The sequence below is a fragment of the Bombus vosnesenskii genome, unplaced genomic scaffold (assembly GCF_011952255.1).
Source record: "Bombus vosnesenskii isolate JDL3184/JDL3185 unplaced genomic scaffold, Bvos_JDL3184-5_v1.1 scf7180000013417, whole genome shotgun sequence".
Lineage (NCBI taxonomy): Eukaryota > Metazoa > Arthropoda > Insecta > Hymenoptera > Apidae > Bombus > Bombus vosnesenskii.
In genome coordinates, this window is record NW_022883036.1 from 472908 (window position 1) to 497609 (window position 24702).

Consider the following 24702-nt stretch of genomic DNA (forward strand, 5'->3'; position numbering starts at 1 on the left):
TTTGGCGGAGGACCTGTTTACCAGTTACCGGGGCTCGTAGCAAGCCTGGGTTATTCGAGTCACCTAAGCTTCGATATCGATATCAAAATTTCATCTCGAATTCTGCACAGAATCGTCAAACTTGTACTTGTTGAATATGTACACACGCTAACCAAGTACGAGAATTACGACTAAGAATAGTAATGTCAGTTGAACGAACTTTCCTCTTAATGAGCAGAAATTACACGCTCCTAGTGAATTAATTGTTAATGCACGCGATATGTTTATTTCGCTGTTTATCACGCTACTTATGGTATTACGAGGCGAACGTAGATGGTTTAACAATAGTTCGTAAGAGAATTTAGCGAATTAAGAAGCAGATTATTTGCCTGGAATAACTCTGCTTCGAATATGAACGCTGGTAGAACCGTCTTAGACAGTCGAATCTCCGAGCGACGAATTATCAGGCATTAATTTTACGAGGATACAGCGAGCCTCCTTGTCGACTCGCTTTCGCATTTTAGGAGGCTCGGAACGAGTTTCCCCGGTGAAGTACGCGTATCCGTGCATCGTTCATGTTGCAAACTGCGAGGAAGAAGTGGCACGAAGAGGCAAGTGGCACGAGGGCAAAACGAAAGGGAATGAGTTTTTAACGGACGCAGTAAAAGCGCTGGGCGCGCCCTTTCTCTCTTCGAAGAAGGCATTCCGTGGAACACAAATCCCGCAGTGTTTCCGAGGGTTTCACCTTTTGTCGGTGAGATCCTCGTCGATGGAACGACGTTATTTTCGACGCTCTCTATACCTGGGAGAGCCGCAGCCTGGGCCTTTTACTCGCCTAGTCCGGCTGTGTCGTGCCAGAACGAGTGAGTAATCCCTTCGGAATTTCGCTCGAAAAGTGCCTTTCCTGTGAAACCAACCAGCATCCTTCCGAACACTCTCCTCTCTACTCTCTTCTCCACGCATCGCTAAAGCCTCTCTCTTTCTCTCTCTCTCTCTCTCTCTCTGTTTTCTTTCTTTCACAAGCCCTACACGAAGCAGCGTTTATTGGAACACCGCCAGAAAAGAAAACCCTTCCTTTCATCCGCTTTCAAAGACTCGTAATATTCGTCCGAGTGAAACTTTACGGCGCGCCAAAATATTTTTTGGCTACGGATCCGGCTTACCCAGCTATCTCTGCTGGAAGATCAAAGTGCAGACGGATTGACGCACTCGTCGTGCTCTTTAAATTTCCGTATTTTGCCAAGTTTCGTCCGAACGAGTCCATCTAGGTGACGATGGGTGCTCCCTAGATCCATCGATCGAGCTCGATCTTGGCCAGAGAGAGAGAGAGAGGGAGAGAGAGAAAGAGAGAGATATCGGCCCGTGGATAATGCGAGTAACCTTCATCCGTGGACCGTTACTCTGCCCTGCCGGGCCCGCCGGCTACGGTTATTCAGGTCTCTGGGTCCCCGATCGTCGCGACACCGAGGTGAGGACACGTCTCGCGTGAGACAGCCTCCTTCTTCGCGCCACTCTTTCAGTCTCCAAGTCTATGCTTGACATCGCGGTGACCGTCACCACGGCAAACCGACGCGTTTCTCTTCGTCTTGCCCGTTAAATCGCGGTTCATCGCGGTAGATGCGCGGCTACAGGAATTATCCACGACGGTTTGTTACGCGCGAAAAGATTCTAGCGGAGAACGTTACTTCCGATTCGGTTCGAGGTCAAAACCGATTCGTCGACTGGAGACGCGTGTCGGCTCAATGGCTTCTCGCGTGACCGCCGGTCTTCCGCAAGTAGGCCACGTGCAAAGTAGGCCTCCTCACGAACCAGCCCGATAAACGAAGACGCGTTGCGGCTGCGGCTCGCGAGAAGTCATCTCGTCTCTTTCATCCTTCGTGTCTTGTCTCGACGAAATACGGGGTCACGTTGTAAAAGGCGTTCCTTCCCAGGAAGAACGAAATACCTGAGTCTCGAGAATCTCGCTAATGGGATCAAGAGGCGGGCAGAGTTCGCGAGGCGTGTGCTCGACTCGCTCGAATCATTTGCTCCTACGCGACAGCTCGTCCGTTTCTCACATCGAGAAATATCGTTTCGCGATAAATCTCTCGATGTTATCCTTCGAACGTTTCCATCGAAGAAGTCGACGCTGTCCGAAGAGATGATCCGTTGTCGCAGTGTAAAGTCTACGTCGGTGTTCGTTAAAAGTTCACGAATTACGTATGCTCGTTAACTACGTATGTGAACTCGTCGACTAACAACGAATACCGTTCACTCGAGAACGCGCGATGTTTGCTACGTCGAAGATTCCGTTCGTTCAAACACTCGATTGCAAATTTTCAAGTCCATTGTCCAGATGCGTACAGTTATCGCGCTAAATAAAATAATTCAAATTATAATCTGTCCTTCTTTGGGTCACGAAAAACCTACCTTTCGTATAAAGAATATAGTTACGTGCCATTTAAACGATTATGAGAAGGAATGGCAATTACGAAATATTTGTCTAAACTATGGATACTAAACGATAGAAACAAGCAACGATATTAGCGATCGTCGAAACATGGTGGATCGCGGTTAAGAAGTTGCCGGCGATCGTATCGTGTAACGGCCACGATTCTCGAAGGAGAGCGATTCACGATCACCTCGACCGTACACCTTTCCTAGTTTTGTCACGAGCACCGTGTCGAAGGCACGATATCGTTACAGAGCGATGGCGACAGAGCAACGATCTCGTGTCACGGTGTAGGATACGCGAATTCGTGCGTGGGTTTGCCGATTATATAGGCTGAAAGTTGCCGATCGTACCGCTAAAAGACCGTCCAATTACCGTGGCCGATGTATGGTATTAATGAGAGCATGTCCATGCCATGTAGCTAGTTTTGAAAGCTGTCTGATTTATAGTCTCGGTTTCCTTCGAAACGCGATTAAGTATCACCGATATCTAACCTGCGAATAAGAACCCTTCTAGCACGGATCTCGGTATAGCGCGTGTTATACACGACGCTCGTGGACGACCTTATTTTACCGCTAAAACTTGCGACACTTTCCGCCGTGACTTTTTTACGAAATACCTGGCTGCTCGTAAATCGCTATTTACTTCTGCAATTCGCGATTATCCACGTATTTCCACCTTCGTAATCTTCTATTATTCTATCCTATTATTTTCCAGGAAATTAGCGGCGAAGAAAGACGTAGCGTTTCATCAGAAAATGAGCAATAGCTTCTTTTTTTATCTAGCGGCAGTTTGAAAATTTCGTCTTAGAGATTGTCTTTTTGTTCCGAAGCTAAACGTGTTCTTCAATGCTCCTAGAAATTTCCGAAATATTGCTCGTTTTATCGAAAATCATTCCTGAAAAAGCTTATGTGAACTTAAGAGGTTCTTTCCACACTTTCGACTATGTCGTTAAAATCCTCTTGTTACGGTTTACGTTTAGAATAAATTAATTGGAATATATATATTTCCTTCAAATTGAAGAAATTCTTTTTAAAGATAAAGCTAAGCAATAGAGAAATAGGGTAAATTACTAAGGAAACAAATCGTTTTATGGCATAGGTCTCTGTTAAGCAAACGATACCTGCTAATTTGTGACGGAGGATATGCCAGGGACAAATTGTCTCCGCCTTAAGCTGGAATCGATAGTTCTGTGAAAGAGTCGCGGTTTACAGATTAGCCGGTTCTCGGTTCTCACGACTAGTAGCCTTTTGTATGCAGAAGCGAGCGAGAAGGCACGCAGGCAGAACTGCGCCGAGGAATTTCGACCGGACCCTGGTCGACGTTGAATCACACGTGAACGTTAACTCGCTTGGACGTACATACCGCATATACCAATCGCGTTGTGACTCACAGTCTTCGCGTTCAGACCCCTGTCAAAACACTCGACACATCGGAGAAAGGAACGCGACTTTTGTTTCGTAATCACGAATCGTTAGATGAACGAGACACGAAACGATCCACGTGTTACATCATGGTATCTGTATTTCTTACAATGACGAAGATACTTCCTAGAAAGGTAGAAACAACGGAACCAAGTTGCCGAAGACGAGTCATCGGTTGCAACGCTTTGTAGAAATCTCCTCTCTATCCTCTGCATGCTGCAACATTCGAGACGACCGATCTTTTCTCTTTCCTTCGATATTCCTCAAATATTAGACCAATTCAAATTAGACGTTATTTTTCGATAGCCTGCGTAATTGTTACACGTAAGTGTACAGGCAAATAATTCGTTATTAGCTTCGGATAGGACACTTTAACTTCGCAAAGAGAAAAGGCAGATGGAATCGACGAGAAGCGCGGTTGATCAAAGTTTGACTCTCGAGACACTTGTACGATAAATATGCGAAAAGCGCGCTACGAGCACAGTTAGGCCGCTTTGGTCAGCGTTCGCGAAGGGGGAAAAAGCGAAAATTGGAGGGACAAGGGAGAGGTGAGAAAAGCAAAGGGTTAGAGGCTCGGTTGAGTCACGAGTGCACGGTCAGTCGAAACGAAACGTCGACGTTCGCCACGCATCGTGCGTGCAGGTTGTACGCGGAGGGCTCACCAACGATACGTATCTATGTTCGACCGGCTGAGTCACGTGGGAAGCATGCGTGAAGTTATTCCTTGGCAGGTTCGGCGCTTTATACCCTTACTCGCCCGCCTTCTTCCTCCGTTTCTTTTCCTTTCTTCGTTTCCTCTCTTGCTGTTTCCAAGCGAACGAGTCAACGTGTCACGACTCGCCTCCTTGCCACCACGTCCATCGAATCGCTGCAAATCGATTCGAACGCGTCGATCGCACGCGTAATCCGCGCTACGAACACCGGAATTGATCGATCCTAGCGGTTAGGCTTGCGTTCATTAGCTGACTATGAAAGGTCGCGCACTTACTCGCCTTCGTTCAAAGGAAGCTGTACCGAACGACTGTGTTATCCGCATCCGCGATTTTAACGGGCTACTGTGCACACGTTTCCATTACGTTTCCATTATTTCGTGGGAAGCAAAGAGAGATTGCAAAGAGAGTTGAAATCGAGTCGAAAATACCAGACGATACGTACAATTGCTAAAAACAATTGGTTCGTGGCACATAGCAACGCGTCTTCGTTTGCCCACGTGGGCGGATCGCTTGGGGCTCGAAGCGATTTGTCATAGCGACCATGTTAAATTATAAGGTCTCGATCGAACAGTCAATTACCGGCATTATGTAAATATTTTAGTAGAAAGATGGCAAGACGAAGCCAAGCCGGACTTCGGCCGGCAATAATGGAACAGGAATATTCCAATTAAGCCTCGTAGGAAGAATGCAGTCTCGCATAAACATAAAATAGCAAACGTCCGATAATGTTCGCCTTGTACATCGTCCGTCATTACGGTTAATCGTGTAATAGAAAGGAAATCTGTCTCGTTATACGCCGTAGAGAAAATGGATAGAAAATGGAAGACGGATTTGAGGAGAGTGGCATCGAACCTTGGCTGTCTCTTAACAACTTCCATCGTATAATTATGAAATAAAAGGTTACTAGTAGAGGCAAATAAATCAATTTCATATCACCGCGATGGATAAATCAATTTCTATTTAAGATAAAGGTATTTCTTACGAGGCAAACGTTCAATTAGTCTCTGGTCGTGGAATTTCACGCAGGGTGGCGCCGATCCGTCTGGTTCCTCGAAATCCTCCCTCGTCGGTAGCCAAAGGTAGGAGCGTCTTTGCCATTACCACGGTCTCCAGCTCTCGAGCACAATGCTGTGAAACGATTTGCACTTGAATGCCAGGTCTCATCCGTTTTCAGGCCGGATGCAGGTCCCGCCTTGCCCCGGATGCGATCCCTTTACCGCATCGACGCACTCGCGTCTCGTCCAACTATCTCGTTCCGTCAAATAGCCGTCGAATTTCCACTATTTTTTGTTTTTCTTTCTTCGTTCGCTCGGCTCGAGGACATCCATTCTCCAGCTCGCAATTAAACGAAGCATTATAAATTCATGGAGAACGAGACACACGATCGGGTTTGTCGTTGGTCCTGTTTTTTCGGTTGGCAGGCTGTTCGCTTCCTCTTAACCGAAATACAGACGCCCACGCGTCTCGCCGACAAAACCAGATACGTTTCTCTCGATTTTTCACCACGGCTATAAATCATGGCCACGTCGGTGTCTCGAGTTAATAGCTGAGTGGAGAAACTCATTAAGCATCCCGCGAATGGTTTACTTCTACTTACGCTAATAACCTTGCCACTTTATTGTCTGCTTCCTCGAAGATCCTGTCTTTATTTATTATGTCTGTTTGCGTATCATTTATTTGGAACATTTAACTTTCGCCAACGCGATACGAAGATGTATTTTTATTCGCGCTCTGGGAAAACTTTTACAATTCTGTCGTTACGACGACGGCTAACAACTTCTCATCGTACATTTTTTCATCGCGAAACTTCTTTTTCGTCGCAAAGTCACACGCAGCCGCGATTCAATCGCGAAAGAGAAACGCGTCGTTTACGTTCGCAAGTACGACGAATTATAATATTAGATGACGTGTAAAAGAAAAGTCGAGGAGTATCGGAAGGTAATCAAAGTCAAGCCAATAGCGATAAATTGAAATAGCAATGCGGAGAACGCGGTAAAATATGGCGGATTCATCAGGAAAGAAGCCATAACGACTAACGGTTAATAGATGCAGCTTCCAAGAATAGAACATCCTTGAAGGGGATAAGCTAACTGCAGCTCCGATATACTGCGATTTACTTTTCATCCTCGTTTCCCATCGATCGCTGCCGCCCAACGAGACCGTGTGAAAAAGCCACTTCTCACGTCGCGATTCCAACCATCGAAAAACGAAAAACACGAAAGGTAAAAAAGAGCAGTGGAGCGCAACAAGCATAACGAGTGTTATCGCGATGATATTTCCGCGCAGGTATGTATCTCGCCTGCGGTTAATTTTATTTCACGCTGCGTGATATCGCGAAGAAAAACAAAGAAACGATACGATTCTTAGAAAAAAAGGAACCGTTGAGGAGTGTTGAAACAGACACGGAATTAGCGTAATCGCGACACTTGTTGTCATGCGCGGATTATTGTTATGGTATCGTGCCACGACAGTCGAGGGTCGTTGTTACAACTCTGTTATTCGTTCTCCTCTGTTCGAGCGGTTTAGACGTGTACGCGTAAGTGAAATATAGAAATCGATTTAAACGATACGTAGTATTCCTGCTATTTTCCAAAAAGTAGAGAAACAGCTCTGATATTTAAAAACGAATTTATCGGAAGGGCAGAAAGATACAGATTTTATATTCGAAGATCCTTAACGTAATAAATTTTTCTTTATTTACCAATAGAACGATGTAATACTGTCGCAATAGTAAAATCAATCACCGTCGACGCGAATACGACGTATCGTTTGCGAGATATAAAATCTATACATAATTTAATTCGTTCTGAATTTATGAAAAGACGAGTACAACGAAATATGCATTTGCACTTGCAACGATTGTATTCGTGTTTGAGCGTTACATGTTTAAGACGTTCAAGTTGTCGAAGATTCGAACGTTTTGGTGAAGTGAGCGGTTCGTAAATATAAAAAATAAATATAGAACTCGTTGCTTACATCGTTCGAGATGTAGATGTATTCCATTTAAGATGCTAATTGCGCGCAACGAATGACAGTAAATATCCGCGAATCGTCGTAGAGTTTCGCCGCGATTAAGTCGCGTTTCGACGCGTGACCACCGAGGTCTGAATTTTTGCTGATTGTTTTGCCAACGGCCTCGAATCGGTGGTAATTGATAACCGGTTCTCCGGCGTATTCGCTTAAAACGTATATACTTCTCTTATATCGAGCAGCGTGCTGACTCTTAATGAATTCAGCTGATCGAACGCGTACCTTTCGTCACGGGGACGCTCGAAATCCACGCGAATTCCTCGAAAAAGATCTGCTCCTCGAAAAACCTTCCTCGAGAAGTTAACTAACCTTCTGACGAACACGTTCGAACGCCATCATCGAATACGGTAGACTTTGGTCATTTGGTCCCGCTTCAACCAACCAGATTTTTCATCGAATGGTACAGGACAGTGATAGGTTTACAAACGACGTATCTTCGGTTCATTTTAGAATCTACCGTGATTCGACGTTCTGCTCTTGCGATAAATCATTTGCGTGTTGAGAATGAAACGTTAATCGCGTACCTATGCAACGAGATTAGAAAATTAAGGAAAAACTGTAAGAAGATGTTAGCGAACGTATGTAAATCACGAGTTAGTTACGTCGTTCTTTAGACGTCTGATCGTCGAGGACGACAATTCGTGAGACCACAGGCAATCACTTTAACCATAGCCTTAGAAACTTAGAACGGATCCTCCAGACAGTTTGAACAAGAGCGCGTTACATATTTGTCATGCTCCGGTCCGGTAACGTACGTGCCTCGAATACGGCCGCATTCGTGTTTAGAAGAACGAAGAAAATCGTAAAGTACGCGCGATACAAAAGCGAGTAGCGGATCCTCGTTGAAGTATCGTCTCTAAGGTAATTGCGACACGCTTTAGTACTTGTCACAGTTTCACGTGGTCGCCGGCTTTCGCTGGCAACGACGAAGACCGGCAACTCAAGGGGGAAGGTAATAATCGTTAGTCTCTCTGCAAAGCGACGTTACGTCACACGGCCGAGTTTCTAGCATCCGTTTAACGCGGCCGATTGCTCCGACTATTCCGCGATCGATGCCCCTTCTTCCAGCGATTCCAAGTTTCACGTCGGCTGGATATGAAAACCAGTTAATTTCACCCGATGTGCTTTTCGAGTTATTCCTAGTAGAATAAATGAGTAATATGGTATCGTATTACCTGTATTTACACGTTACCCAGATTAAGCAAAAAGTGACGAACATTTGTAATGATTTCTAATCTTACACCGAGATAATTGCTCTATTAGTCGTATAGTCGATATCGAAAACGCGCTATCGAGAAACTATTGCCTAGACCGATCCTTATCTTTTAATATCACCATTCGTTCCGTCGCTATTCTCTAAATTCAAAATCGTTCCAGCTCGTAGAAAAGTAAATCTCGAGCTACGTTTGAAACATATATGCCACGAAGAATGCGTTTTGTAACCTACTCATATTGGAGTACGAAAAACACAACGAGTTGTAACATAATTCGATATAAAAGAAACTCGGTCCGATGGGAAAATATCCAATACTCGAATATGCTAGATTCGAGACGATAAAGGCTGGTCTCGTAAAATCGAACGTAACAAGCGAGACACGAATCGTGGTTGGTTCACGAATCGATCAGAGGTCTGGAAACGATCGGATAGACGCGATTCGCGCGTCCATCGATCGCAGCATCGACACGCTTTCGTTTTTCTTCCGTGGGCGAAGGAACACGCGTGCACTTTATTAGCCGCGAAATCGCGAATTAAAAACCTCTCGTGCGATATACGCAGCGAAAGAAAAAGTTATCAACGTGGAAGAGGAATCGGCGCGGTGGCTCGGTCGTGGAAGCGTTTTGTAAGGAAGCGTTTCGATGCGAAGAGACAGCCGAAGCACACGGTTCTCGGCGTTGTTTCGCGATTCGCGTTTCTCTTACGTACGGCTACCTGCGGTGGCTGCTATCGCGAATATATATCCGTCGCACGTAAAGAAGAAATAAATTCCCAGCAGGCCGTAAAGAAATCCGTACCGAAGGCGTGTGCACCATCGCCTTGGTAGCTCGCCAACGAGGTTAGTGGGATTTGAGATTTTCGATAGCTCCTTCCTACACGTATACGGCGTAACGTGTCGAGGATAACCGGCGTTCTCTTCTCGCGTGAACGCGTTCCTCCTGTGCACGAGAATGCTCGATCGTGTCTCCTCCTCGGCCCAGGTTCCAGCTCTTCGAATCCGAACCGAAGAACCAGAGAGCAACAACGCTCGATTCTCTCTTCTCCTGCCGGTTAATTTGCATACGAGCGAGTTCGATGCACCAAACCTTAACCCTAGAATCGTTAACAGAGGAATGTACCGAACGAGACAAGCAGAAGAATCTATAATTACCATTATTTTCTATGTTCGAGCAATATAGACGTTTAAAAAATTGCTGGTTCGATGTTACGTAGAACGTTTCTCCACTATACTATGCTATACTCTGCTAGGCTTGTTCGAAACAGATATTTCAATTGATTTAGGATTTCAACGTTAAACAGACAGAAATTGTATCAAGTGTCCAAATATGTACTTATGAACGGTAGCATATATCATATTTTTCAGCAGAATTACCCACGGCTGAACTAACGACAAGTTTTTCGTGTTTGTTGCAGGTACGTATCGCTCGGACGTATTTACCGGAGATACCGGTAACAGGGATCCTCATTGTGACGAAGTATACCTACGATTAGTCGACACTGATAATTCGTTATCGTTACGCGTAAGGCGTCACTCGGGAGATTGCTTCACGATTATCTTTCTACATACATAGCAACGAGCGAAAGGTTACAGGCGAGCTTTTCCCTTTTCCCTTCTTTCGTCTTGTCGTTCTTCGCTGCGACGAAATTTTCGTGAGTGCTAATTTATGTTATTAGTCATCGATTTCTCGCAATGATCTCTCGCTGTGACCGTGTGTCTTTGCGTTTCGAAAACAATCCGTAGAAATTATTCAACCTTTCTTGGCGCAACGCGAAAGAAAATGTTTCCTGTCGTGTTCGTAAAAAGCGAAAACGCGAATTCCTAGAAATATCCGCGGTCTATCGTTTGGCACGAAAGAAAAGTCTTTTCGTACACCGTGAAAATTCGGGGTCAACAAACCTTATCGTCCTAAACGAAACTCGAACGGTACAAAGCGAGGGCAAAGATCTTTTGGCAAGACGATACCTTTGGTCGCCCACGTTTCGCGTCGGTCATCGCACATTGTAAACCGTTGTCCACGACGCGTGGTACAAAAGTATTGTACTTGCTCGTGCCTGACTCACGCGACTTGATTTGGTTTTCATACAGGAGAGACACACGACACACCTTGATTTAACGCAACATCTTCCTCGGCTAATTATGATTCATCGACAGTAGCCATCGATAGCGACGACGTTTATGGAAATTCTCCCTCTAACTGTGACTAACATGGCCGATAACTGTTAGTCGATGGCATCGTGCGCGTCGACAACCAGCGCTATATAATAGTACGTTTCGTTTTTGACGCAGTAGCGATACGAAAGAAACATTCTTTCAAGACGTATCGTTCTAGTTCTAATTAGTGCGTCTAAAAGCCAACTCGGAGAATCCCACTTTCTGTAAATATCCGAGCGTCGGTGGTGACGAACATCCGCATACAGATAGAAACGAACAAATATCACGGACCTATCTGCTAGAAAAGTAGGTATCACGAAAGGGAAAAGAGAAAGAAGGAAAAGAAGGAGAGATGGACCGGTCGATCCGACGATCGTTCATCTCGACCGTACGGCGACTTCCTGCTGTCGATCGTTGAAGTATGGCTGGTGCGCACCGACCAGTTTGGTACCCTTCAAAACCTCCCATCGACGATCGCAAATAAACCGAGTCTACTTTGATGCCTTGCGAAAATAAAGCTGACGTTCCCTCCCCTGTATCTCGATCGAGCATCGTTGCATCGAAGCGCAACTACCGTACCTTCCGCGAGACTTGCATCTCGCTCGATAGATTCGCCGTTATATTGGGTTGGCAAGTATGTGATTGCGGATTTTGTCAATATCACCTAATGACAGAATCCGCAATCACTTAGTTACCGTTCTAATAGATTTCGTGAAACTGTAAAGAAAGAGAAAAATAATAAGAAAGTAGAGGAGACGAGAGGGACCGAGGAGGAAGAAAGGGAAGGTTGTACGGTGGAACGTTGAAAGAAATCACGAGAGATAGGAGATCGAGAAATCCGTTGGTATGGAGTATCGGTTTCTTCGGGGGTCCCGATTTAGCCACGGAACGCCGCAAAACGCCAATAAGAGGATACTTTGGTCGTTGTCGGGATTAATGCTCGTCACGAACGAACGAAGGGACGGGCGTCGACTTCTAAATTTCACGAGGAAAAAAACTAACCGGAGGGAGACGCACGAGGCGTTTGGCGAACGTACGTGGACGAAAAGGAGGAAGCCTCGGGCAAAGAGGGGAGACGGACTCCCTTGACGTCCTTCGTCGGTCGCCACAGTTTGCTGACCCGGTTTGAAAAGAGCAAAAATCGATGTCGATGGGAGAAGGAAGGGACCCAGGGGCCGATCGAACCAAAATCGACCAACCGGTCGACGGCTGGGTACCGCGCATTAAAATCTCTCTGCGCTAATCTGATTCGATTATTAATCCTGTCGAGATCAGGCTTCTAAAAATAACAGCGTAGGTCACGGCGTGTGCCACAGCCTCGATTTCTGCGTAAAAATCGTTAAGACGTTGTAAAACAATGTCGCGCGAATCGATTAAAGTAACATCGTTTCCGAGGATCTGTGGATCGATGATGTAATTTAAAGGATTGAAAAATTGGAGAAAAGAGTAGGTTTTCGTTATGACCCATTTAATCGCGATATTAGAATTCGCCTAGTCTCTTTCGAAGCAGCGTATAATTATCCTTCTCGTTGGAGATGAAACGAACTAGTCAAGAGACAGGAATCGCGCGAAAACTCGCTGAGCCGTTGGTTAATGGCTACGAGAGCAACGAACGAGGAGAAAAAGAGGAAAACGGAGCCGGAGGAAACTGGAACGGGTCGTTTTGTAACCGTTCTCGGAGGAGGTTAAATATCATTCCGTTCGTTCTTCGGCGGGCAATGGATAAACGCCGGTGAACGATTCGCGTGAAAGTTTCATCGTGCTCGTTGCCCGATAAAAATGTTGCTCGTCTGAACAAACTCTCCGAGAGAAGGTAGACGATCGTGGTATTTGGTCAACAGGCTTTTGACTGCTGTCGACCATATAATTGCGAGATCCTCGATGACCTTTCGACGCACTCTCGACATTGTCGAAAGGTTAAAAATTAAATTGTTGGAATATGCATGTACGTATATTGCGAGAGTCGAAGCATATGGTCCACAGAAAAGTATTGTATGATATTCAATATCGATAGCGACGATGGAAACACGTTGAATTGCGATCGAATTATATTGTTTTCGTGGCATGACAAATTATTACAGCTTCGTTCGAGATATATATGTATATATGATCCTGCGTAGAACCGAGAATCATCTTGTGTCACAGTAATAATCATCCTGCAGGCAGAGAAAGAAAAATTTCTGCGGCGGTCGACCGCAGAAGGTTTCGAATGAAACGATTCGAAGCGGTTTGCGGGAATGCAGTCGATCCCGTAAAAATGATAAAAGTGTTCTAGCATGGAAGCAACAAGCAGAAAAATACATTTTTGCCAGCAAGATTCCAAAACCTGCTCCCGTGACATTACCGCAGCTGAATTCCTTTTCGTACCACTGCGAACGAGGCATGGAATTCAAACGACTGTTTAAGAGCTCGTCCTGCTGCTACTTTCTTCTCTCGCGACATTTGCGAAGAATCAGGAACTGCAACAGACCCGAGACCGAGGATTATAATTCGCAAAAAGAAAAACAAGCGTTTGTCATTCCTGTGTCAACTATGAACATTGAGTCGCTTAGAAACCACACTGATCAATCGCGTAAATTAAAACGCTCAGAAGCACGACAATAACGAAGGATATTTGATGAAATTTGCCCTACTTTTACAATTTACAAGTATTTCTTTATGATACATCAATTTATGAGAATGAGAATGTTTTTCTCGGAACGTCGAATGCAAATTCTGTATCTGGATGATCTGGAATTTATAATTCTACGAGAGCCGAAGTCGATCAGCAGATGGACTCTCAGAAGCTCCATTGTTACTCCAAATTTTGGCTCCAGGTAAAGTTTCTCCGTCACAGTGATTGGCGTCAAGGGATTAAAAAGATTTATTCAGATCTTGGTCAATTCACGACGCAGACACGATTACTCGATTATAAGCCCGGACGATTGCGTTGGAAGTTTCGCTTCTCAGCGAAGTTTAGTCGATTAGCCGGCGACGCTTAAATGGCAGCGGCAGACTCGCGACACGATATTCACCGTATTTTTCTCGGTTCATCCTGGACAGCCGCAAGCCGTATCAAGTGCGTGTATTGCGTAACGCGTGTACCCGCTGTGCGTCCAAGTCCACCAGCACAATGGCGTTAACGAGCGACAATCGACGGGAAGACTGCGAACGTGTCCGCTTGACTCGCGCAATAATGCGTTTCTGTTACCCCGCGTTTGTACTCTCGCCGAACTAAATTCTCGCTTCTTCGATGATTGCTTCCTTCTAGCTCCATCAACATCAGGAAATCCACAAAAATGTATTTATCGCGTTTGCTCCTATGATTTTCATATCGAACTGTTGCTAGATCCTGCGGACTTTCCCTCTTTGATCTAACAATTGTAGTATTGGCTTGACAACTAAGTGATTGCGGATTTTGTCAATACCACCTGATGACAAAATCCGCAATCGTTTAATTGCCAAGTCAATACCAGTGAAAAATTTCTCATTTATTTTATATTATAATCCATAGTATATGTTATATAGTCTACATTATAATGTAGCATAGCATATAGTCGGTTCTTAATCTGTGATCTGTGGGCCCCCGGGGGACGGAAGTCATCACGCGCGCAAGTTATTATTTTTTTATTCGAACGAAAGATATTTAATACGCGTATTCGCCTATTTATAGCGACTCGCTTCTATTGAAATTCGGAGGTTGTCGATGAGAGTTCCAAACGCATATATTTAACACGTTACGGATGGAAGTTGCGAGCTAAGTTTCGCGGGTCCGAGTCAATAAAGAGTTATTTATAGGAAATCGGTGGTAAACAAAAGGTTAAGAACCTCTCCGTTATAGCGTATAGAGTTGGTAAGGCAGTTGGTTTCACGCGAACCGCTTAATTCTGGACTGAACGATCTCGATGCCATCCGATGGTTAAGTTTATCTCATTACAGGGCCCCGTGGTACGGAAACCAGAGCGACTCGTTGCCCCCGGTCGTCGTTAATTACACTCGACTCTGCTGGCAATTAAGGAAATTAGCAGATAGGTAGGCAGACCGACCGCGTCGTCTACGATCGCCGGCTCTGCATCGGTTCTCTCTCGAATGCAAATCCATTGTGCAACTACTGCAACGGGCCAGCGTTGCATCGTTACCAATGCGGTGAAATTCGTTCCAGTTGCGTTCGCAGCTCGTTAGGCCGATTACACAACGTTGCGCAACCTTCTCCTCTCAGGGGCACTGGAACGTTTTTTTCTATCTGCACTTTCTGTGCTTTCTCATCACGAGCTTCTCGATCGTCAAATACAAAATTAAGAGGTACTGCAACGTATTTTACTTTGCGATATTTCTGTTTACTCCTCGCGATTACACTGCGCGCGCCAAACACCAAACCCTGTTACCACATCAGTCGTATGTCTACTCTGAGCCATTGTTTGCGTTCAGCTTGCTGTATCCTTCCGTCAACGATCTTTAGTAGAATTTTACAAGCCACTTATCGTCTGCAACATCACATCGTTAGCGTCCGATGGAAATTAATTTCGACCTGCACAGCAGCCGACCATATCCGAGCTGAACGCTTCTCGCACCAAATAAATCTACCCTTTCTGTAGCTTTCCAACCTCTGAACCATCGAAAGGGCTACTTACATAGATGAAAGAGGCGCGAGGTACGAAGGATGTCGACCGTTAGCGCAAGGTGCGTGGCCAAGCTCGTAACCGCGATAGCCGAGCAACGACGTTGCGTACAATGTCTCCAGTCGCGGATGTCGATGACCCTCGAACGTCGGTATCGGGACAAGGAGAGGATGGTAGAAGGAGAGGCAGAGGAGAGGGAGACGAAGGGGAAGGAGAAAACGGTAGAAGCGGTGGACGAAGATGGAAGAGTAAGGAAAATAAAAAGGCACAAGCTCCTCAAGGGAAGAGGTGGAAGAAGGTACTTCGTAGACCGGATGGTGGGTAGGAGCACGAGGTCGTCGGACTGACCGGTGTGTTTAGTAGTTAGGAAGCTAATGGATGCCTTAAAGGACGATGGATACACACAAGGTTGTGTTGCACGACGTAGACTCTGATCCCGGTGTTAGCACCGATTTCCTGGTCCGCCGCTCTACACCAGAGGGCAACGAGCACTTAACGCTTTGCTCGACTCCCCTACCTCTCCTCTTGACCCTGGGTCATTGATCTTACACCAGGCTACGTATATAGTTTTAATGTGTCTATGCTCGGTAGCTTTAAGTAACACGCCGTTTCGAACTTTGCGGTTGATCCCTGGTCGTGGGAAGAAACAACAGACATCCAATTTAGGAGAGCACGACCACCGAAACGTTGTAATATCCGACTTACGATGTGCTCACTCGTCAGACACTCGACGCCAAGTCGTCGTATTTTAGGTCATGCCGGACCTTCGACTCGGTGACTCCAATCCGAATGGAAAGTTTGTTTCTTTTCGCGTTTTTAAATGCGAAAACTACGGGCGGAAAGTATGAAAAATAACGTTTCTTTTATCGTTCAGAAGTTACACGGATTTGTTCCGTGATCTGAAACGCACAGAAAAAGCGACATCCACATCGCACGAATTTATGGAAGCAAGTCGTTCGTTGCTTAAGAGCGTATGGAACATACAAGCGAAAACGTATGCCACAAAGAGGTCGCAGCCTCAAGCTCTCGATGCTTTTCTCTGTCTCGATCATCGTGCAAAAGCTTCGAACAGCTCCTCGTCGCGTCTCGTACAAATCCAGCACTGGATGGAGATACCACTACGGTGAAAGTGTATACTTTCTATGGAGTTCGCGGCACTACCGCGTTCAGCCTCGGTTAGAACTTTATTCCACGTTGTGAACAAATTTGCGAGACTCGATGCCGGGTAACTGGTTCATCCCTGAAACCGAAGGTTCAAAGAAACGAGATGTAAAAGCGAATCGCGAAGCTATCGTTTCGCGCCTCTTCAACATGGGACACGGTCGGATGATCGAGCGAGGTCCTAAGTACGCTTTAAGTCCCGCACAGATACCAGAGACTCGCTGGAAAAATAATAACGTAGCTGGCGCTATTTAAGAGAAACAAACATAGTGAAAGTATTGTTGCGTTCTTAAATATTAAGGTTGATCACGAAACCGTGAGCAAACTATTCCTTGATATTCCCACGGATCCTGCAGCGATCAAATGAGACGCGATCGTCTCTTGGACCGAGAGATATGCAATAAATTTTAGTTTGCGTTTTCATCACCGTGCAGATAATAATACTTTACACTTGTAAATAATAATAGACTCGCGAACGCTGTAGAAACGAACGATCATTCTCTTTTGTATTAACACGTTTGCTTGCTACTGAAATGTCTCGACATATATGTATGCTGCGACGTCTTAATTATTTGAAAGTTAGCTGCTAGACTATCGACGATAACTACTTACGCAATTTTCAGTTTCTGCGTCCCTGCGTTCCAGGAAAGAGATTCGAGAGGTTAGAAATTTTGCAAATAACTATCGTAAGCTTCTACTAATTTCATATTTACATTAAATTCGACACTCGAAACGTACAAACTTTAGCTAACCACTGATTTTAGGATCGCACTACTCGTATATCGTTTCCATGTACAGTACCGGCCGCGGAGATCGAAGAGCAGGAAATGTCCAGGAGTTTCTTTAACCAGAGAAGCACGACAGTGGAACGGTCCAGTTTCCTGCTTGGTATACTTTCGTGACGCCTCGAGTTACAACTTTGACGTTATCCGTGGTTCAAGGAGCTCGTAAATTCGAACCGTTGCTTGCCAATATCGCAGCTATATAAAGATACGCGGTAAACGTTTTGCAATTACCGTTTCCAGGTGCAATTTTATTTGTTACAAATTGCTAATTAATTTTGTTCCTTGAGAGTCGTAGAGCCTTGCATCGCCGGATAACGCGATCACGAACCTTCAGCTTCGCCAAATTATCCCGCTACGTCTCGCCTTCTAGCTTCATCCTCGTCTTCGCGGCAATTGCATGGTTCGAGATGTTCCGTTCTTTCGTTTTCTTCTCGGAACGTAGTCATAGGATTGCGAGCGCGTCGATTTAACGCGCTCCTCGCGACTAGACCTCCGCGTAGAGGGCTTCTTGCTATCTGGCTGCTGCAGCAAATCTCCCGTTTATCCTCTAACGACCTTAACGCCACAAAAAACGTCGCACCCCGGGAACATTTGCCTTCCTTTCTCACACAGGCTACCAATTTGCAGTAAAAATCGCGGGAAATTGCGATAAATTTAACAAACGCGACGTACATAATTGCACATCGATTTCTTGCACTGTTAATGTTATACAGAGAAGTCGTTTACAAAGTTTTTGACGGTGTTTCCTGGGAAACGCACGCGGTGCGTCAGGAACGGGTTAAGGGATTAACGATCGTTGCGCAATGAAACTCGAATACGTAGAAACGTTTAGGAAACACGAGAACGCGAAGTCGATATTTTATCACGCCGCAGCCTCGAGGATTATCTCGGTAACGCGACTTTCACGCGGCGTTTCGTTTGAAAATTTGTTAACGAACGTTTATAGGAAATCTGAAATGCGCAAAGGTATACTGGATGCCCATAATATGGAAAAATGTATTGTACATAGTGAAATAGTTCGTAGTAAAATATATTCATAGTAAAATACTTGTTATAATATGTGAGCGGCGAAGATTATTGAGATATCGTGTGTTTAATTATATTCGGAATATGAATTTTCATAAACACATCCGCAGTTTAATCATCGCGGTTCAATTTATCAGTAATTTTATAATTGAAATACATCTCGTCGAAAACGCGTAATTATCCAGATACTTTTGAAAGATAGCGAATACATGTTACAAGATAAACATATAATTTTTTAATTTCCGGCGTAACAGTTCCGAACGTTGGCTCGTGAGACGCCCGTGCACGCATCAACTACCTCGAACCAGCTATTTTACATTTCCGCGGAGAAATCCGAAGCGCCAGGCCGGCAACGTCTAGATCCCGTGATTTCTCGTTGGAACCCGTTGATCAGGCTTGTTTTCTTCCACCGCTACCATAGAAGGTCCTCTCCTTTCATCGAACGCAGAAATTCCACTCCTCGAAACGTGAATTTAGTCTCTTGCGTGCTTATGGTAGTTCGTCGTCTTTCCTGAAAACGTTGCGTGAAATCGATAAAACCGCGGATCCAGCCGAAAGCATAAGCATAAATTATGCTACGCCGAGTTTAAAAATATTTGCGTTGTTATTGTAGTATAAGACCTAGTACGATTTAGCTTAGCTTTCGATGGAAACGCTTTTGCATATATATGTATGCGAAGCAAGTATTTTTAAACTTAACATAAACGACGTATGTTCTCGGTAGCTCTGATTTAATGAATCGGTAAATTCGTACTACGCCAATGGCGAATATGTACGTGGTCCAGCAAGTGTGTCGACTTCGGTCTTGTCGACGACAGTCACGCTCGCGCGATTCCGCGTTCGCTTAGACGAAAGTCGAGTTTCTGTCACGATACCTTTCAAGGTCAGGACTTAATGCGCCCACGTAATTAACCTCTAACGAGTTGGCAAGCGGCACTTTGTATTTTCACGGAGAAATCCGACCGCGGCTCCTCGTTAGAGACTTCGAACCAACCTCGTTTTCTTCGGCTGGCATGCGCTCCGATCGAACTCGGATTCAAGCTACTTAAAATTCATCACATTTCACGACTACAACGTTTACTTGGTCAGAGACGGTTTTATCGAAACTAGAAAACGTTAATCGATATACGCGTGTTTCTTAGTCAAGTTTTCTAGTTGATAGATGGTCTGGAATATCCAACCGAGGTAATAAATAACCGAACGCTTTTTATTTCAATTATCTCTTTCAATATTTAGCCAGAGCATGTCGAAATTAAGCTTTGCAATCTGCCGATGAGCTCACAGATTCGAAATATCGTTGCTTGTATTACTTGCAATAATCTCTTATCAATTTAGGCGAAACCTTCTTATCTTGTAATTTCTCTCTTAAGGTATATATATATACACACACACACACTATATTTCCAAATTGGTTTCAAATCTGAAATATTTCACGTGGCACATACGATACGTGGACATGAAAAAATATTATTGATAAATGTTGGAATCGTGAGTCGATGCATAAGAACGCATCGTATCATGTACGACACGACCATCCCAATTAGATTCATGGAGATCCACGATCCAGACACATTAATCACAACTGCAGTTCTTCCTGGAGAACGAGTGCACGTTCGTTCGTTAAGTTAGAAACGAGCTTCTCTGTAACGGTCGTGAATAAAATTTCGGCCTCGATTTATCGCACCACCTGTTGGCTGCAGCTCGCAGCTGCCTCCTCGCTATTACGGGGAATTTGTTCACCGGCGTAACGAACGCGGCGCGGCCGTTCTCGCAGGTGCTACCTCGACGGGACGAAAAATACAATTTCGATTTCTTGCTCTCCGCTTGACGCCGTTCCCCGAGACTTGCCCGTCATCCTAACACGAGCAAATATCTTGGTTCGTGTAATTTGCCAGGTTTATTCGAGCGACTCCGGCGAGAAGAACGTGGCACGGTGTTGCGCAAAACTTGAAGACACGTTGCTCGATTCCATCGAGTTGAGATTAAGACGCGAGATTATACAGGGTGTCCCACGTGTTCTCGTTCAGCGATGAACACGCTGACGGAGTTTGAACAGAGAAACACGGCGACACTTTGTACAGTTGGCCGTTTCGTGGAAGAAATATCGCGCGAGCGTTGAGCAACAGCCTCGATGCATCGCATTTCCAAGACAAATTAGACCCGAAGGTAGATGCGATTTGTTGGAAGAAGGCGCGATCTTTACGAGAATCGTGCATACGCGAGCGCTAACAACGGAGCGTGGGAGTTCGACCTGGGCTCGACCAGGGAAATCGAGATCACGTGCATAGCAATGCAGCCACGGCGCGCACACTCGGTCTGCGTTCACTTCCTCGACTTCTGAACTTGTTTCCTAGCGTTTACGTGCATTACGTAAATCCACGTTAGGCTCTTTACCTTCGTTCGCCATCGCGTTTCACCCGGTGACCCGAACGAAAGCTTCGCCACGTTATGTTCCGACTGTGGCCCCTGTTTATCTCTTTCAGTCGTTTGATCCTGCATACATATATTCTGCGAACTTTACGAAAGTATTTGAACACCTACAAAGAGATGGCGAGAAACGCGAAATCTCGAATAAGTCGATTGTATCCGCGTTCGATGTTTTAGGTCGATGGTAAAACGGACTCGAAAGGACTTGAGTGCCAGGTCCTTTGTTTTCGAAAATCAACAAGTTTTCTTTGTATTTTACTTTATAAATTCTTTTCGTACTAAATTTTCACAATTTACTTTAACACATTTTTTATTATTTTTGCTTATTGTATTAGTACCACATATTTTTACATATTGTATATTAAATGTTGTGTAATAATATGTATTGATATTACATGTATATATCACACAAATATATACGTTTCAGGTGGAAATTGTAATAAAAACATTTAAAGCATAAAAAGTTACCGCACCGAGAACGTAATTTCTCGATTAATTTCTCAAAAACAAAGGACTATGCGCACCAATCCTATTGAACCTGTTTTACCATTAATCTTGAAAACTTTTACGGATTTTACATCTTTGAAACATTTTATGAATACGTTACGCGATTGCAAATTTATATGCTTCATAGTTTAAGTCCGTACGATCGAAAGAACGACATCGGAGGTTTATTTTGCTCGCTATATCGGTTGTATCACTGTTGTGGAAGGGTTAGTTGCTTTATTAGGAACGGGGAAATCTGCGAAGCGATTTCATTGTATCGAACTCGAGATATCCTGGAAACAATGCTCGCAATCTCTTGCCACCTAATGGCGCAACTGTAAATCCGATATTACGGCGACAGCGATTGCGACGCTGTAATTATAGCGATGTCCGATGCTGCTGCCGGGTCTAGCTGGAAAATTAGAACCCTCGGGTAAATGAAAGTTCAAATAACCTCCAATTATCGCAATCTTCTATTCTCTGGAAACGATTGCCTTTCCTTTCTAAAGCGCACAATCTTGTTACGCCTTCGTCGAAGCGATCGGTTCAAGCGTTCTCTTTTCGTTAGTCTTTCTAATCTTTCGTTTCCTTCGAAGCAATGAAAATCTACACGCTCGTGACTTTGGCGTAAAGGGGACGATATAAAGTTCCAAAAGATCGAAGACGAACTGCATTAAATGCGTTCCTCTCTTTTCCCTTTGTTCAGACGTTAACGTCAGATAGATCTGGCAGTGTAACAGCCTGTAATTAGAACGTAGATAAGAGGCCCGTTCGGTGGAGTCTGACCACGATCGTCGACAACTATTGGCATTTGCCAACCTACATACCTAGACAAGCCGTGGTTCTCACTCGTCGGAGAGCGAGCTGGCCGCTTGATCAACGAGAGAGAGGTACCAAGACGCGAGTTAAACCGTCCGGCGACGTCGATCTCGCAACCAGTTTATCAAGCGAAAAGCATCCACGCCGATACTCGCAACAGCCGCGAAGATAACCCGGTCGAGCTACAAAAATCTTCAAACCGAGCGCACGCGAACTGTGTACAACTTTTGTGTACGAACTTTATCACCGAAGGTATCGTGAGATTTTTTTATCGGCGATGCGATTCCTTCGCGAGCTACAGCCGATCCAGAGTAATGCCACCGATAATTGCATCAATGATCTCACGCTGCCTCGGCACCGTAAAATTTTCCCTGCAAAGTCAACGCGCTCGTTAACAGTTTTATGGTCGTCGATGATAATTAAAGCGACGTGCAGCGTGCTTTTCGCTCGGAAATATTCACGCGAGCTATCCGCAATGTGTACAGTAGGTGAACGAGACGTAGCGAGAGATGTTCGTAAAATTAGAATACTAAAGGCGATTAATTGATCTAGCTACGGTTGAAGTATAATCGTTGAAAAAGTGTGTTGAACAATGTATAAAGAAGCTACCGCGATCAAGTATTTTGTAAAAATTTCCTGCATATTTTCAGACTCGTTTCAAACGTCTCCAGTATAATAGCGTTTCATATAAGAAAATATACTTAGAAAAGATTTCTCTAAGCGTTGGAATACTTTTGTTTGGTTACCGTAAGAAATATATTTTAGACATTACTGCAAGGGAAGGAACGATTCTATGTTGACATCGTTCTGTGAACGAGGCTCTATAGATCCTACGGGTCCATATGACGTCCAATAGCTTTGAAATTAATTGTTACGATCATTGAAAGTTGTAAAGTTTAACCACTGACCGATTTTACGACCTCCCTATATCGCCTCCATCTACTATATCTGAACAGAAATACCTGATCGTTGACGACCCAAGCAGGGCATCGTCTCGTTCCCTGATTTACTCTGTGGGATACCGACCTCGTAACAATGCTCTCTAACGACGTTTACACCGACGTCCGTCGCTCGATTCATTCGCTTCATGGGTCCTTCGTAACGAGCAACTCTATGCAGAAAAATCATGACACGCGTCCAGGATATTTTCTATTCTATCGATGGCTAACCGAGAGAGATTGTGCGTTCGAAACGTGTAAACTCAATTACCGCAATTGAACCATTCAAGGGTTACAAATTGCCATAATAAAGCTGTGTTGCTATCGGGTCTCCTAATTTGGTAATTAGTCGAATACAGGTACAAATGAGGTAGCTAAATAGTAGCTTTAGGCTATCGCTCATAAATATCCCCGGGCACTTCGGTTAACCCGCAGTAATAGTACGCAATGTTTACCAAAGTCAATAGGAAAAGATTACTAGGAAGGATAATAACTGTGACCAGGTTTTATTACATTTTCTATGAGGGTACCAGTCTGCAATTCTATAGTACCTGCTACAAACCTACCAATAATATATTTTACCGTCTATGTCAATATTTGTACAATTTCTATATAGTATAATAGTTTAGGAGTCCCTTCATAATCTGGCTTTTAATTTAGAGATAAAAACATTTAAAGGCACAGAGTTCGTCAGGTAACGAAGTAATTCTACAAAATTTAACAGTTACGAAGTTTTACTGCAACGCACTAACGATACGAGTTTTATTAATGCATATTAGGTTTTTTTACAAACAGAAGAAGAACATTTTATTTCAAATTTATTTCCAATTTCCTGCGAGCAATTGATCGCCAATACTTTAAGCGAACAAAGACGAAAATTCATATCATTCAGCCATCGATATGGTGGCGAAACGTACACGGCGTTCCGTCTAATTCCGTTGTCGTATCGGCCTTGTTCGATCTCGAGGCCGTTCCCAAACGAGTCGTTCGTGGACCGGGAAAAACGTCCCGGCGTTGCAAAAAGAAACGAGACTCGTGCGATTAACGGTGATGCTTTCACCGTTGTTCTTAGGACTAGAGGCCGAGAATCGAAAGAGACGGTCGTCAAGAGCGTTGCCCGCGCAACTTCGCTTTCTACAGGTTGTTTAGATCATCGGATTACAAGCGCACCGTTTCGACGCGTCCATGATGCACAGGGTATCGTCGATCGTCTTGGTATCGTTGGAAAATATAGCCGCACGATTTATAGATTATTTGTCGTTTACCGAGTGGAAAATTAGAACGCGAAGCCAGACGCAGAATTTCCATACATTATGCGCAATTAGAAAAGCGCGAGCATAACGGGTTTGTATCTGCTCGTTGATGAAAGAGCGAAAGTAAAGCGTTCACGCGTACAACTTCCTCGCGCAACGTTACTTCACTCGTGACGTCTTTGTTCGTCACGCTCAACAGAGGTAGACACGCGTTTCTAATTAATTTTTTATGGATTTGTGGGGTTTAGCTTTGAATAACGTGCG

The 24702-nt window shown here is 44.6% G+C and overlaps 1 protein-coding gene across 1 annotated transcript in view; it reads left to right on the forward strand.

Annotated features, from left to right (window-relative positions):
• LOC117237948 (serine/threonine-protein kinase 17B-like) overlaps nucleotides 1-24702 on the forward strand; it is a 62311-nt gene that overhangs the window by 19698 nt on the left and 17911 nt on the right. The gene's annotated exons all lie outside the window — the stretch shown is intronic.